The sequence below is a fragment of the Balaenoptera borealis genome (assembly GCF_965194805.1).
Source record: "Balaenoptera borealis genome assembly, chromosome: 16".
NCBI classification, from domain to species: domain Eukaryota; kingdom Metazoa; phylum Chordata; class Mammalia; order Artiodactyla; family Balaenopteridae; genus Balaenoptera; species Balaenoptera borealis.
This window is the reverse complement of record NC_138872.1, coordinates 42273292-42287782: the sequence shown is the minus strand read 5'-3', so window position 1 is coordinate 42287782 and position 14491 is coordinate 42273292. Positions and strand designations below refer to the sequence as shown.

Genomic DNA, 14491 nt, shown 5'->3' with positions numbered 1-14491 from the left:
CAAATAACCCAAGGTCTGTAACACACACACACACACACACACACACACAAACTAGACTCTGCTTCCTTCCTCTCTTTTCAGTTGAACGTGGCCTTGACCCTTGCACTAGATTCTCTTTAGGTGAGTTTTCCCCCTCACTGAAGCAGACTCCAGGTTCGTTCCCACACCTGTCTTGGTCTGGGCTCAGCAATAAAACGGCTGCATCTCAAACTCAGTCCTAATACATGTGCTTTGCCTTACCTCTGCAATGACTTCCTTCTGTCTATCGTACAGGTAGGTGTGTGAAATATACATAAAACATCAGTAGGGATGTGACTGGGTTAAGACAGTATTGATTGACTTGCATAGGTGATAATGAAGACAGCTGCAGAAGCATAAATCTTTGTCCAGACAGCCTTAAAATGCATCCTTTTTTGGCAATGTCGATTCCTATAGGAAAATCTGACTTAGGCCAAATACATGAAAATACTGTGGTCCTTAAAATCACTTCCTTGCGATCTGTTCCAACATTTAACAGTATCTGCAAAGTGGTAATCTCTCGTTGTTGAATTAGGAAGCATTCACAATCTGTTCATGCTTTGTTTATGCTGTGTTTAAGATTTAATGAAGATTTGTTACTGGTAGCCAGAGACAAGAAAACTTAAATGCTCTCTGCCTAAGAGATTTTAAATGACCCTGACTATTTTGTTCTGTGAGCAGCTGCGTCCTTAGATAATGACTCTTGAGATAGTTTCAAAAGTGGGAGTTAGAAACAGCAGAAGAAAGGATGCAAATAAATTAGGATGGATTTACCAGTCTACACACACACATACACACACACACACACTATTATACATTATTTTCCTGCCCTAGCCTCAGAAGCAACAGTGTTAGAAAACAGAGACAAAAACAAAAACAAAAAACAAAACAAAACAAAAAAAACAGCAACCCCAGGTCAACATATGCTTTAGGTTCTTAATTTATCACTTTCAGTTATTTGCAATATCACAACTATAGACTCACTGATTATTTCAGTAGGTGGTGTATGATGGGTTTAGGGGTCAGAATATAGATTAATGGGTCAAAAACTTGAGTTCAAATTCTTATCCCTGCCATTTAATAGCTATGTGAACTGGGGGAAATTGCCTAACTTCTCTGGACCTCAGCTCCTTTATAAGTAATATGAGGATAATAATACATTGCAGGATTGTGCAAGGTTTAAGTGAGGTCATATATGAAAGATATAAAACGTAAAATGCCTGGAATATAGGAGGTACTCAGTAACTGGTAGCCAGGTACTTCTTCGTCATGTTAGTTCCATAAATGCTCTTTTAATACATAAAATAAAGCCTTAAAGTGAATGTAGAATGTACCCAACAACCCACAGGCACGACTCCAACTAAAATTCACATTTTTAAAAGGTAATCTATTAAATGTTAGTCACAGACAAGCAGCAGTCACAGTCTTTATCACTCCCATGTAACTACATGAACTTGACCTGTGTCTGGAATTCTTGGATTCCTCCTCTCACCTTTGGAGGCTGCTTGGTGGTTACGTGGCATTTAATGTGTTCAATAGTTATTCCTCATTATCATAATTATTATTATAGTATGGCTATCCAATATCTTTTCTCCATTCTTCTTTATATAGATTCCTCTCTTAATTGGGGTGACAGTGTCCTAAGCTTGAAAACTACATTTTCCGGTTTCCTGTACAGGTAAGGTTTACAATATAACTAAATTCTGTCCAATGGGATGTAGGTAATAAGTTTTTGGGGTATTTTTAAGAAAGTTCTCTAAAAGTGGGTGTGATTCAGCTAGCAAATCACTTATATTTCTTCCCTCTTCTTCCTGCTCTGAATTTGTGCATAATGGCTGGAGCTGTGGCATCTATGTTAAGACCACAAGGCAAACTAGAGAGTGGAAACCACATACAAAGGATAGCAGATTAAGAAAATGGCAGGCTGAAATATCAATAGCATCATGGAGCTACCATGCCAATCCTGAATTGTCTCTTTGTAGCCTTCTTTTGCCTGAGAGAGAAAAAAAAAAATAACCCATACCTTGTTTAACTTACTGTGTTTGATATTATCATTATACCAATAAAGGGTCTAGTTCAATGCCAGACACGTGAGAAATCAAAAGCTCTGTTAATGTTACGATCCTGCCTGGAATAGAGAATTTCTTCCTTCATAAGACTCTAATTTAGGTATGGGATGAGGACAACTCTCACTGTCAACTTTTCAATGACTAATCCTTGAAAAAGCACCTGATTTCCCCATGACAAAATGTGAGAGGGGGATGCAATCCAAAATAAATTAATTAATTAAAATTAAAAATAATAAAAAGCTAGCAAGGTTGGAAAAAAATAAAAGGCAATTTATAATGGCACGATCTAGGTCAGAGGAAAGTCAATGGGGGGAAATAAGAATAAGATAAAGGAAGCACGAGCAAAGGGAACTGATATGAAGAAAGAAGAGATGGAGGAACTGTATACAGTGTATAGTCGAGCACGAACTGCTCACAAATACGTAGCTGTAAACGAAATGATAATGCCTTCCCTCAACATTTAGTTCACACACCAACTCAAAATTTAAATCGCTTATCTGCTCTGTTGATCAATCAACAAACATGTATTCAGTGGAGACAGGAAATGATGACCTGAGTAGGTCAGACTGGTTGGGGAAAGACAAAGCTGAAATCTGTGGAGATGGTGACACGTGATTGAATTTGAGATAATTTTGCAGGTAAAGACAGAAGAACTTACTAATGTAGTTGGTGTAAAGCATGAGGGAAAGAGAAGAGCTAAGGCTTTGGGCTTAAACACCTGAATAGATAATGGAACAATTTACTAAGATGTGGAAGGAATGGTAGGAGGACATTGAGAAGTATCTTTCTCTCTTTTTTTTGCCATTTTATTTACTTATTTTTTAAAACACCTTTATTGGAGTATAATTGCTTTACAATGGTGTGTTAGTTTCTGCTTTATAACAAAGTGAATCAGCTATACATATACATATATCCCCATATCCCCTCCCTCTTGCGTCTCCCTCCCACCCTCCCTATCCCACCCCTCTAGGTGGTCACAAAGCACCGAGCTGATCTCCCTGTGCTATGCAGCTGCTTCCCACTAGCTAGCTATTTTACATTTGGTAGTGTATATCTGTTCATGCCACTCTCTTACTCTGTCCCAGCTTACTCTTCCCACTCCCCGTGTCCTCAAGTCCATTCTCTACGTCTGTGTCTTTATTCCTGTCCTGCCCCTAGGCTCTTCAGAACCATTTTTTTTTTTTTAGATTCCATATATATGTGTCTTTTTTTGCCATTTTAAACTTGAGATACCTATTAAAGAGCCAAGTGGAGATGCTGAGCAGGCAGTTTGATACATAAGTCCTGGAGCTCAGGGGAGAAGTCTAGACAGGATGCACATATCAGAGATGGGATTTAAAGCTATGCAGTGGGAGAGATGACCAAGGAAATAGGTGTAGACGGAAAGGCAGGCTTTCCAACATTCAGAGGTCTGGTAGAAGAGAAGAAAAAATCAGGAAAAGAAACTAAGGAGGAGCAGCCAGTGAGGCAGGAGGGAAACAAAGAAAGTGTGATGTCCTGCATGAGAAAGTGGTCAACTATGGTACAAACTGCTGGGAGACCAAGTAAGATGAGAATGGAAACGTGATCCCTGGCCTTTGTGAGCTATAGTCACTGGCTACTTAATCAAAATGGTTCCAGCAGAATCATGAGGGCAAAATCTTGGTTGGAGCAGGCCAAAGAGAGACTGGGAGATGAAGTAGTAGAGATAATAGTAGAGATAATGATTTCAGTTTTGTTTTGAAAGAACAAAAAGACAGGGAATGAGGTGGAAGGTTTTGTGGGGTTACTGGGGTTTTTTTTTTTTTGTTTTTGTTTATATCCCAAAAGGAATGACCTTGTAATAAGGGTAGACATTGATGTTTTCATAAAGGAGGTGAATAATTCTAGGAGTGAAGTCACCGAGAAGGCAAAAGAGGGCACAGTCCAGGGCCCAGGTGGAGGTTCAACCATTCAGAAGAGAAGAAGTAAGACAGTCACCTGAAAGATGGGGAAAAACATTCCATTAAGAGAACTCCATCAGCCTCTCTGCCAGAGTTGATGGCCTATCTGAAATGTGTAGCAAAAACATGAATTAGGTCTACTAACTACAGCTGGATTATATTTTCCAAAAATGCTTACAAGCTCAGTACCAGTTGTTGCTGCTCAAAGCCAGTCTTAGATAATAATATGTCTTAGTTTGGGTCTCTCCAGAAGCAGATATTGAGATAGAGATTCTGGGGCAAATCGTTTATGTGAAAAGTGATCCCAGGCAAGAGCAGTAAGGAAGCAGGGAAATGAGGGAAGGCTGCTGAGGCACCTTAACCAGTAAGTTATCATGATGGGCAACTGAGGTTGGATCCCACTGGAGAACTCTGGGAGATGGGGTAGGACAGGCCTCAGAGTTATCCCACCTGCAGGGTTTGGGTCTTGGGTTGTTTATGTGCCACCTCCATCATTTACTGGTAAGTTGCTCCCAGGGCCCTCTAATTCCCTGGCATGTCCAATCTGCAGTGTGCACAGGCAGAGGTTGCAGGAAAAGCCCTCAGACAAAGAGATGCAGGTGCTGAGATTTGGAGGTGAAGTTGGTGGGCCAAGAGGATATGGGTGGGATCCCGACAGCATCTAATAAATTAGCCAAGAGTCATAGTTATATGTTGGCTTGTTTCACTTGTTGGAAGGAAACAAAGAAGGCAAATCGTCCCTGTCCTGGTACCCTGTCAAAGAGCTCAGAGCAGTATGGGTGACCAGCTGCTAAGATTCCTCTCCTCGCCCTTGTCTTCTCTCTGGGGGCTTGGAACCAGAATAAGAAGTCAACAACCCGCTTCCCATACATTATCTCATTTAATCCTCACACAATGCCTGTGTCAAGGGCATCATTAGCTTCATCTCAGAGGGGAAGAAACCGAGACTTAGAGCTTTTTCAAGACTTGCTCAAGATCACATCTGCCAGATGTATCAAGGCTCTCAGATTCCAAAGCCCAGCTCTCAATCTGTGCTCTCAGATAACCAGATCCAAGTTTATCATTTACCTGATCCCCACCTGTCAGGAAAAAGCGATCAGAGCTTACTTTGGCAATCTCTTTGAAGGACAATTTGTTTGGAGAATATCCAACACAATATTTCTGGTTTTATTCAGCTATGGTATTTCCTTAATTTGTGGGCAGACTTTTCCAAGAGGAAAAATTATGTAAAATAAAGTGTTTGAACAGCATCTCACACTGTGATTGAGTCATTAAAAAGAAGAGCCATTAATAATGCATTGGCTCTGATTATACTTTCAGTCACTGGGAGCTGTCAATGGAGAATTACTACTCTCTTCTGACAAAGTCAAAGTCATGTAGGGGTGTCTAACGATACACGTGATTGTTCTAGCATTGTAAAAGTGGGAAATTGTTCTCTTGTGGAAAGTGCATTCCAAGGCCATGGGGCATCGTTAACATTCTGGAAGGGTTGTGGTCCAAGGTTGGTCTGGGGTGGGAAGTGGAGAGAGAGAGAATGGAATCTAAAATAAATGACAAACATCCAGCCAGTTAAAGATGGTTTGGTGAACACCTCCCCTGCCCTCGCTTTGTCAGTGCAGCAAAATTCTTTCACCAAATCATTCCAGTATGCTCTCTATGCTAGTAAATTCTGTATTGATCTTTGTGGTCTGCTTAATTACAAAGAAAGTTGGAATGTAAATGCAGGCAGCTTTTAGATCTTAGGATGCACACCTTTTTCTTCTCTAAAAATACAAACCCACTGTAACAACTGGATTCTGAAATTGACTCAGGTCTTCTGGGCCCAGAGCCAAAGTCCATATGCGAAGAACACTCAGCATTTAATTGGGTGAGTGTATCAACAGGCAATAACTCTCCCAGGCCCCCTCTGGGATAGAATTTACAGACTACTTAGAAGGGCAAAAAGAAACAATCTGCAATAAACAATTAAATATCCAATATCCCTGGATATTCATAGGGAGCCCTCAATATCCAGAGGCAGCAAGGATGAGAGCAGAATTCATGAATCCCTCCTCCTGTGTAAGGTGTCCAGCCCTTGAAACCCCAGGATGTCTGACCATGGGGCTCCCAGGGCCTCCAGGAGTCCTGGAAAATCAAGGTCAGAATTTTACAAGGCTGAGAAAAATCTTCACCCCCAACTGAGGCTACCTTCATTCTGGTCTGAGAGCTGCTGTTGCCATCTGTAAGCTTTCAGCACAAAAGCAGCACTTTTGTTTTTTTAACTGAGCTCTGCAGGGGTATACTATGGCAGCACCTCGAATTCATTAAAATTTCATTAACATCCACTTATGGAGTTGCCATTTACGTGCTGCATAGCATTTTCTGATAACGCTGCAGAAGGAGATAAATGAGATTTTCTTCTTTGGGATCAGAAACAACCACATTCCTTTCCAGCTTGTGTACTTACAGTCTTGTTAGGCCAGGATCCCACCCTCCAAATGTCCCATGTGTGAGGGTCCCTCGGGGCCGCGTTCAGTGGTGAGTCAGGTGAATTCTTATGGACTGCCCCTACTCTGATTGTGTCAGGGGGCGTGGCCATCCAGCATCTGCTCTTCCGTTTGTTGGTTTTTCAACTTTTAACGTGGAATATTTCCAATACATACAAAATCAAAATTTCATTTTCGCTTCTACCCCTTTCCCTCTTGCCTGTATTTTTTGAACCAAATGTCAGATATTATATTATCTCACTGATGTATATCCCAAATACATGTTTATAAATGAAAAAGACTCTATTTTTAAGGGTATGGGAGGGGCATAAGTAGAGCACTATTACTACACCTTTAAATAATTAACAATAATTCCTCATGATCATTAAATGCCTTGTTTGGGTTCAAATTTCAAACTGTACCATAAAATTTATATTTTTAAACATTTTATGTGTATATGACATGATATCCAAATTTGAATTTTGATTGGAAGTGGTTGGTAGGTCTTTTATGCTTATTGGCTCTTGATTATAAGAAACATAATGTAATTACAATTATGAAAACTAAACAAATAGAGAAGTGTGGGGAATAATTCTATGCAATACCTTTATAGTATCAAGCAGAATGAACTAATGATATTTTGTTATATTTGATTCAGATGGGATGTCTTTTAAGTCTCATTTTCTATAGATTCTCTCTCTCTCTCTCCCACCCCACTCCCCTCTCTTTCTATCTCTCTCTCATTCTCTCTCTCCCTCCCTCCCTCCTCTAATTTATATGTTGAAAAAGCTGGGTCATTTGGTCTGTGATTTTCCAGTATGAATTTCGTTAGCCCCATAGTGTAATTTAACATGTTCCTCTCTTCTTTGTATTTCCTGTAAATGGGTAGTTATATCTAGAGGATTGACTCAGTTTAGGTTCATTTATTTTTAGGGGAATGGGGGTGGCTAAACTACTCTGTAAGTAATAATAAGTAATAATATGGAAGAGTCACATAAGGTCTAGGGGGTTTTGTGTGTGTGTGTGTGTGTGTGTGTGTGTCTGTGATGTTGGCAGTCATGGATGAGTGTTGCCCAGATCCTTTAAGTTATTAGGGTTGCAAAACTGTGACTGCCTCATTCTATCATTGCTTTGTCACTTATTAAAAAAACACTTCTATAAAGAGAAACTTCCTTCCATCTAACCTTTGGGTACCAGGTCCAGCACCTGTTTTTCAAAGTCCCTATCAACACATCCCCCTTCTCATACCCATCTCAACAGACTGTGCACTCGAGAAGAAAGGAAAGGCCTGAAAGATTCTTATTTTCTTTTACCAAATTTTGTTGTTTTGAAATGTATTAGACATTCAAAAGTTATAAAGAGTAATAAGCAGCCCGATGGCTGGGGAACTTCTCCCTGTTGTTTTCATTTGCATTTCCCTGACTACTAATGAGAGTTTAAGTGCTTTTTGGTGTGTTTACTGGCTAGGCAGACCGTTTAAATGGCTTCTGGTTTTTTGTGATTAAAGACCAAGAGTGTCAGATTCCACGTGTGAAGGGAAGGCGGGGGCAGAGGTTTCAGCCAGTGCACACAGCTGCACCCTCACCGCAGCCCAGCGTGAGCACTGTTAGAAATGAGTGTGTCCCACATGAGAATACCTTTGGTCTGGCAACATGATGGGAAAACATGCTGGAAAAGCACGAGACCGGAGGTGCAAAGGAGGCAGTGAGAAACCTCAGCATCTGCGAGGGGAGATCTGAGCATCAAAGCAGCCCTGTGTTGCCTGAAGAATTACACCTGAGAAAGTCTGCACGTGTGTGCTGTGTTGGGTGGAATAAAGCATTAAAGAGAACGGGGCAGGGTGGTGGGGGGGAAGTTTAGAAGAGGGAAGGATGTGGCAGGAAGAATAAAGGCAGGCACGGCCTGGAGACACCAAATAACTGGGTATCAAATGCCCACGAGAATCAAGCAGACAGTAAAAATGGAAGCACTGTGCCTCGTACACTACACATGAGGACAGGTGGGCACCATGGCCACCTGGAGATGTCCCCTCCCATCAGCTTTATTATCCGCCTCTTGACTAGTGGGAATGTCGGCCCTGTGTTGCCTTCTCAAGAGAAGCTGGAAATCTAGATTTTATATAGAATCTCCTGATTTTTAAAAGCAACATTTTTTTTCTTTTTTTTTTTTAAACATTATGTCAGCCACACAATATGTCTATCTGTGGCCAAATTTGGCCTCCAGGTTGCCATCTTTGCATCGGAGGTTTGCCTCTTTTCCTGGGGCCAACAGATGTCCTTTAGGAACTTGGTCCCTCTTCTCCTGGCTCCATCCTAGACATGATCATACTCATTGATTAGGAAGGAGTTATATCTATTTCATGTGCTTCAGACACAATAAGGATGATCTTTTTCCACCTTGGGCATGACCAAGCAAGCTTTGACCTGTTCAGCATTTTTTGTTGCTGTTAGTTGTTTTTGATTTTAGGATTTTTCCAAATTCAGTGGAGGTGTCCAAAGTGCTGGCATATTATGGGATGCAAGGTCCCTGTAGAAATACTTTGTCTTCAAACGGTATATACAGTGATAAGAAAGGCAACATGTTATAAAACTTAATTCATTCTGAGACGTGGCAGTGTACTAATTATAAATCTGTGGATAAAAACATGCTTCTAAAACACCTAAAGCATTGCATACGAGGAATGAATAAAGACTAGGGATATGTATGTTACCCATTTTCAGATATCTGAAGGGCTGCCATATGAGAGTACCAACTTATTCTCCATAACCCTTAACAGTAAAATTTTAGCAAGAAATAGCTGAGAAAGATGCCAGAGCTTGGTTTAATATGAGGAAGAATTTCATAGCAGTACTTCTTGAAAACAGGAACACACGGCCTCAGGAATCAGTGAGTCCCTAGTCCCTGAAGACAGTCAACTGATGTCCACCATACTATGGGAGCAGAAAATGGTGGCATCTGCATCCTCAGCCCATTAGATAATATGTAAGTTCCCTTCCAATCCTGTCATTAAAGATCCTATAAAATTAAAATCCATAAAAAAGGGAAAAATACCCCACTGAAATGTAAAAAATAGGAACTTAAAAACAAAATACAGTTGGATCAAAGCATTCAATCAAGAGAAAAAAACAGTGAAACAATGTAAACTGATATAAGGCATGCATAAAATTTTTAAGTAACACTCATTGTATCAGTTATTCTATGTAATATACTTCATAGTAATGATATAGTGTTTTATAACTATAACTAATTATATAGCTAAGGGCACTGGGGTTAAATGATTTGCCTAAGGTCATCAAAGAGCTATTTTCTTAAGGAATTACAGCCAGAGTTTTGACTCTGAGCCACATTCCTTTTATTTTGCATTTGAATTGCCACATACTCCAAATCACGAGGATAAAAGGTTGACTTTGTTTATTAATCAAAAGACATTGCAAAAGCTAAAGTGAATGATGAAGCAAAGGAGAGGATAAGTGCAACAAATATTTATTAAGTACCCTCTCCACATGGGGTCATATGCTGTGCCTTTTATATAATATCTCATTTTATTCTCAAAATTAGATGAGGTGGGTATTAATATCATCCCAATTTGACAGATTAGAGAAATCAATTAGCTTGTTTAAGGCCATACAATTTGAGAAGATAAGAGTTGGGATTTTTCACCTGAAGTGTACCAATTAAAATATGCAGAATAATCAAGAGAAAAGCTGTTTAGTTTCAGGGGACCAGGTACTTTATCCAGGGATCACAGGGAATTTATTTTTACCTTCCTGTGATGCTCTTTGCTATTTATTACACAAAAGTAGCTTTATTTGAATCACAGTGTATTTGTTAGTAGTAGTAGTACAACTGATACTGTTTAATTCACAGATGTTCCACTATGTGATTATTTTTTGAAATAAAGGTGATTTATATTTTATAAACACAAAAAATTAGAAATTAACTTTTGATGTATAACAGGTGTGCTATGTCCTCCCTTTCTTGGTCATGAAACTGTTATGATTGCCTTTAAACTAATAATAATATTTTATTTCCTGTGTACCTGTAGAACAGAGTCTGACACATTTTTTTTACAGTAAATTTGAATTTCTTTTTGATTTGCTTAAATGAATATATATTGTTAAGGTCTTATAGGCCCAGGGTAAAATTGAGTTAGGAGATGGAAGAGAATACAATTATTATTTTTTTATTGGGTGTGCAATTAATAATTATTTTTTTGCCAGTTTTGAATACTGTGTGCCAAGCCACTATTCCATCAGTGAAAAACATCAGTGGTTTATTGGAGGCCTACTGTGTGCCAGGGTTGTGCTAGGTGATTTAGGCATATGAGGAATAATATCTTTACCCCTCATAGGACAACAGCAAAGGTCAACCAGGTGATATTCCGTTATGCCATCTTTGGGAACATCTTGTTATTTTTCATCTCTCATGTCTCTTGGGTTTACATGGGTTTTTCGTGTTGGACACTATGGAGCAACCATTTAGCTTCATTTGCCTTAAATCAGAAATCCTGGAGATGGCTACCTGATAGAATTTGCCAACATTAGTGACTCCCAGGGAGCTGAATTCACAACTTAATTTGCAATACAACGCTCACTTATTAATTTGGCCACGTGGCATATCCTTTCTTTTTCTTTTCTTCTCAGCAATTGCCTCTTCATCCTACCACCGCCATGTCTTCCCAACAGCATCCAAAATAATCTGCACTTAGCCTATCATTTCACTTGTTCATTTTATTGCAAATGTCTCTTATGTATCTGTCTCTCCAGTTACACTCTGTAGGCATAGCATATTATTTTCTTTAGCATCTGCTCCAGCACCTAGGAATTAAAATGAGTGAGTGGATGAATGGATGGCCGGCTGGATGGGTGTATTGCAATATGATTTCAGAGTCTCCAACCTACTCAAATCACAGTCTCCTCATCTGCACAGCAAGGCTGGAAAAAGTTAAATGTGACAACGAAGCAGAAGAGACCTGGATCTGTAACGCTGGCTTGTATCTTGCTGGTACTTTCTCCAATAAATGAATCTGTTGTGATTTCACTGTTTTGAGGCGTCCTTAACAGCCTTTCAATACGTTCATTTTAATGGCTCAAAGGAAGTTGTTACAATGTTTGCAACGAATGCAAATTATGGATCCATAATCCTGAGTGTCTCATAAAGAAACTCACTAAACAGCTATTTTACCTATACAATAGCGTCACTTATGAAATCCTAATGAATCAGCTTTAAACAAAACCATTCTCGCCCAAGTCTGCAGTGTGCAATTTTATAAGAAACTCAACTGGCTTTTACTCACCCCTCTCCCCACAACACCCTGCATAATGGAAGAAAAACCAGAACATTGAAAATGAGGCTTGTAAAGACTGACATTCCAAGGTAAACAATGCTTATTTCAGGTAGACAGTAAAAACTTCCGGTTTAATTTATTCTGTCCCACGGGTACTTCTTGTGGGTATAAAATGATAGCCTCATGGAATCAAAAGCAACCACAGAGATTATTTAAAAACACGTTACATATATTTTAAAATAACACCTTGCCCTCTTTTAAAGTTTACAAAACCCTTTCATATTTGCATTATTTCATCTCATCCTCATAATAGCCCTGGGAAGCTGCGTTCTTGTTATTGTTGTCAGGTTACATACCTTGCCTCTAGTTTCAAAATCTTTCACACAATCTTCCATGTATCCACAGGAGTGAACTTCTTAGTGTACACACTTGGTATATATTATTCTTCAGATCAATACCCCAATATGACAGAAAGAAAAAACGACAAAACCCCGTTTGATCAACATAGTAAAGAGCTTTTCAAGATCTACCTCCGATTTCCTGTTCAGCTCCATCTCCCTCTACTTCCCTTGTTCTTTATGATTGTCCCTATTGAAGTGGGGACCCCTCCAGCTCTTGTGTGAACATGTTCTCACAGCTCCTTCCACACTCTTTTCAATGAGTGGAAGTCAAACACTGCTCTACGCTGTTTCTTTGAAGGCTTCCCTGATTCTAACAAGCAAACATAAAAGAGCCTTCACTTGGGAGATCACTGACTGACTACTTTATCCGACTCTATTACATGTGTTTTCTTATATAATTATTTCCCTCTAGAATTAAAATTCCTAGAAGCTATGTTCTTTAAAAAAAAAAACAACTTTAAATCACTAGCGGCATAGTACCTGATAGAGCCTAAAGGTGGGTCTAATTTTTCAAAGTCAGTGGAAAAGAATGACAAATGGGTGAGGTCAAGTGGTAGATCCATGGCTTGACTACTCAACATCTACTTTTTCAAGAAACTACTCTTCTTCCATTTCATATTCATTCTCTTTAGACCATGTGATTGGTCTCTGGGGTAGGCAGGCGCAGACTCAGGCCTGGCCCATCAAAGCACAAGGTTCTCTTTTCCTACCTTCAGGGATTAGTTTGAAAATGGGCAGCTGGCCTGAGCAGGACCAATCAGAGTCTTCTCTTGGCCTTTAGTCAAAAGTATCAGAAACAGTCTCTGCTGCCTTCTAGGATCTCCAGCTATCAAGATCAAAGAGTCTGGAGCTGCCATTCTGCCCACCATGTAGAGAGAGCTTGCCTAAAAATTAAGCTGCACTGAGAAAAGCAAAGTTGAGACATGGTAAGATTGGTACAGGTGGCCCTGTTGGGACAACTCATTCTTACATAAGCTTACACAGTCCTTTTTTCTTAAACTACTTTGGATTGGATTACAGTCACTTGCAACAGAAAACGTTTTGATTAATACAGTGATCATGATAAAAATTAATAAGCAAAAGAGAAAAATCAAACCAGGTCATCAAACTCCACAAAAAGTGTCCTTTCTACCCCAAACCACTGTCTCTCTATTGAAACAGAGCAAGTTGGGGTGAAAATATTTACAACACAAAATGTTCCTTATCTTTCATTTCCCTAAAATGAATCTTGAAAGAGCTTGCTGGACATTTCAGAGTTCAAAGAAATACAGACAGAACAGTAGTTTAAAATGGCAAATGCTAATAGCTCCTTAACTATAAAAGCAGCACTGCATATTTTATAATAAAGCATATTTGATAAGACAGAATTAATAAGAGTATGTTTTAATTGTTCAAAACTTAGGCAAGAACGAGGAACTGTTTACCTGTTGCAAGAGAGAGTGAATAAGAGGAGGAAAAAAAAAACAAAAGCCCCTTCTATTCTCCTGGGTGATGTCCAAGCTCAGCTTTCTGCTTCTACTGCAGCCCTCACTGTCTATCATTAGTGGAGAGTAAATGGGAACTTATGTCCATCATAAAATGCTGTCCAATAGGTAGTTTTATAAGATTTATATACATACATTAAGTCACTCTGTCCTTTGCCATGTACCTCCAATAAACCTTGTGGTTCTCCCTCATCATTTCATGCCAAATGAAAAGTGGTAATATTACCAGATTTGCAGTTAATTATCATGAAACATGACCCCTAATGATTTAACATCTTTGTTAAGAAGCCATGGTAACATGGAGCACAATGCTGGAATACATCATTAAAGCCATCATTTATCCATGACATTTACATTTTGTTCACAGACAAAAATAAAAAGTTAATTGACAAAGCACATCTATACAATATTTATTGAGAAAATAGCTCTCTCTCTCTCTCTTTCTTACTGCCAGTTAGTTTGGCATATTAAACTTTGATTTATAGGATCTAACTTTTCTTATCCTTTTTGATGGCCTTGAAAGTGAGTTATGTTTCCTTCCCTTTAAACTGAATTTACGGGAAAATAATCATCCCTTGACAAAGGAGCTCAAACTGATAAAGGAGAGTTGCTTCACATTTCATTTCCCTGATGAGCAAACAAGTTCCCGGAGAATTCCATGGAACTGTTACAAACCTTGACTAGGGAAATGTCATATAACTTCTCTTTTGCTAAATAGAAAATGCTTTTAGGGAGGGCTCACTGTAATTCTCTCTAATGTGCATCTCCAAGCCATGTTCACCCTCAAAAATATTTCTGCATCCTATAATTCTATTAAAAAATGTCTAATATCAGGACCAGCTTCT

The 14491-nt window shown here is 39.2% G+C and overlaps 1 protein-coding gene across 6 annotated transcripts in view; it reads right to left on the bottom strand.

Moving 5' to 3' along the window:
* The window catches only part of MACROD2 (mono-ADP ribosylhydrolase 2), a 1990905-nt gene that overhangs the window by 740050 nt on the left and 1236364 nt on the right, over positions 1-14491 (bottom strand). The gene's annotated exons all lie outside the window — the stretch shown is intronic.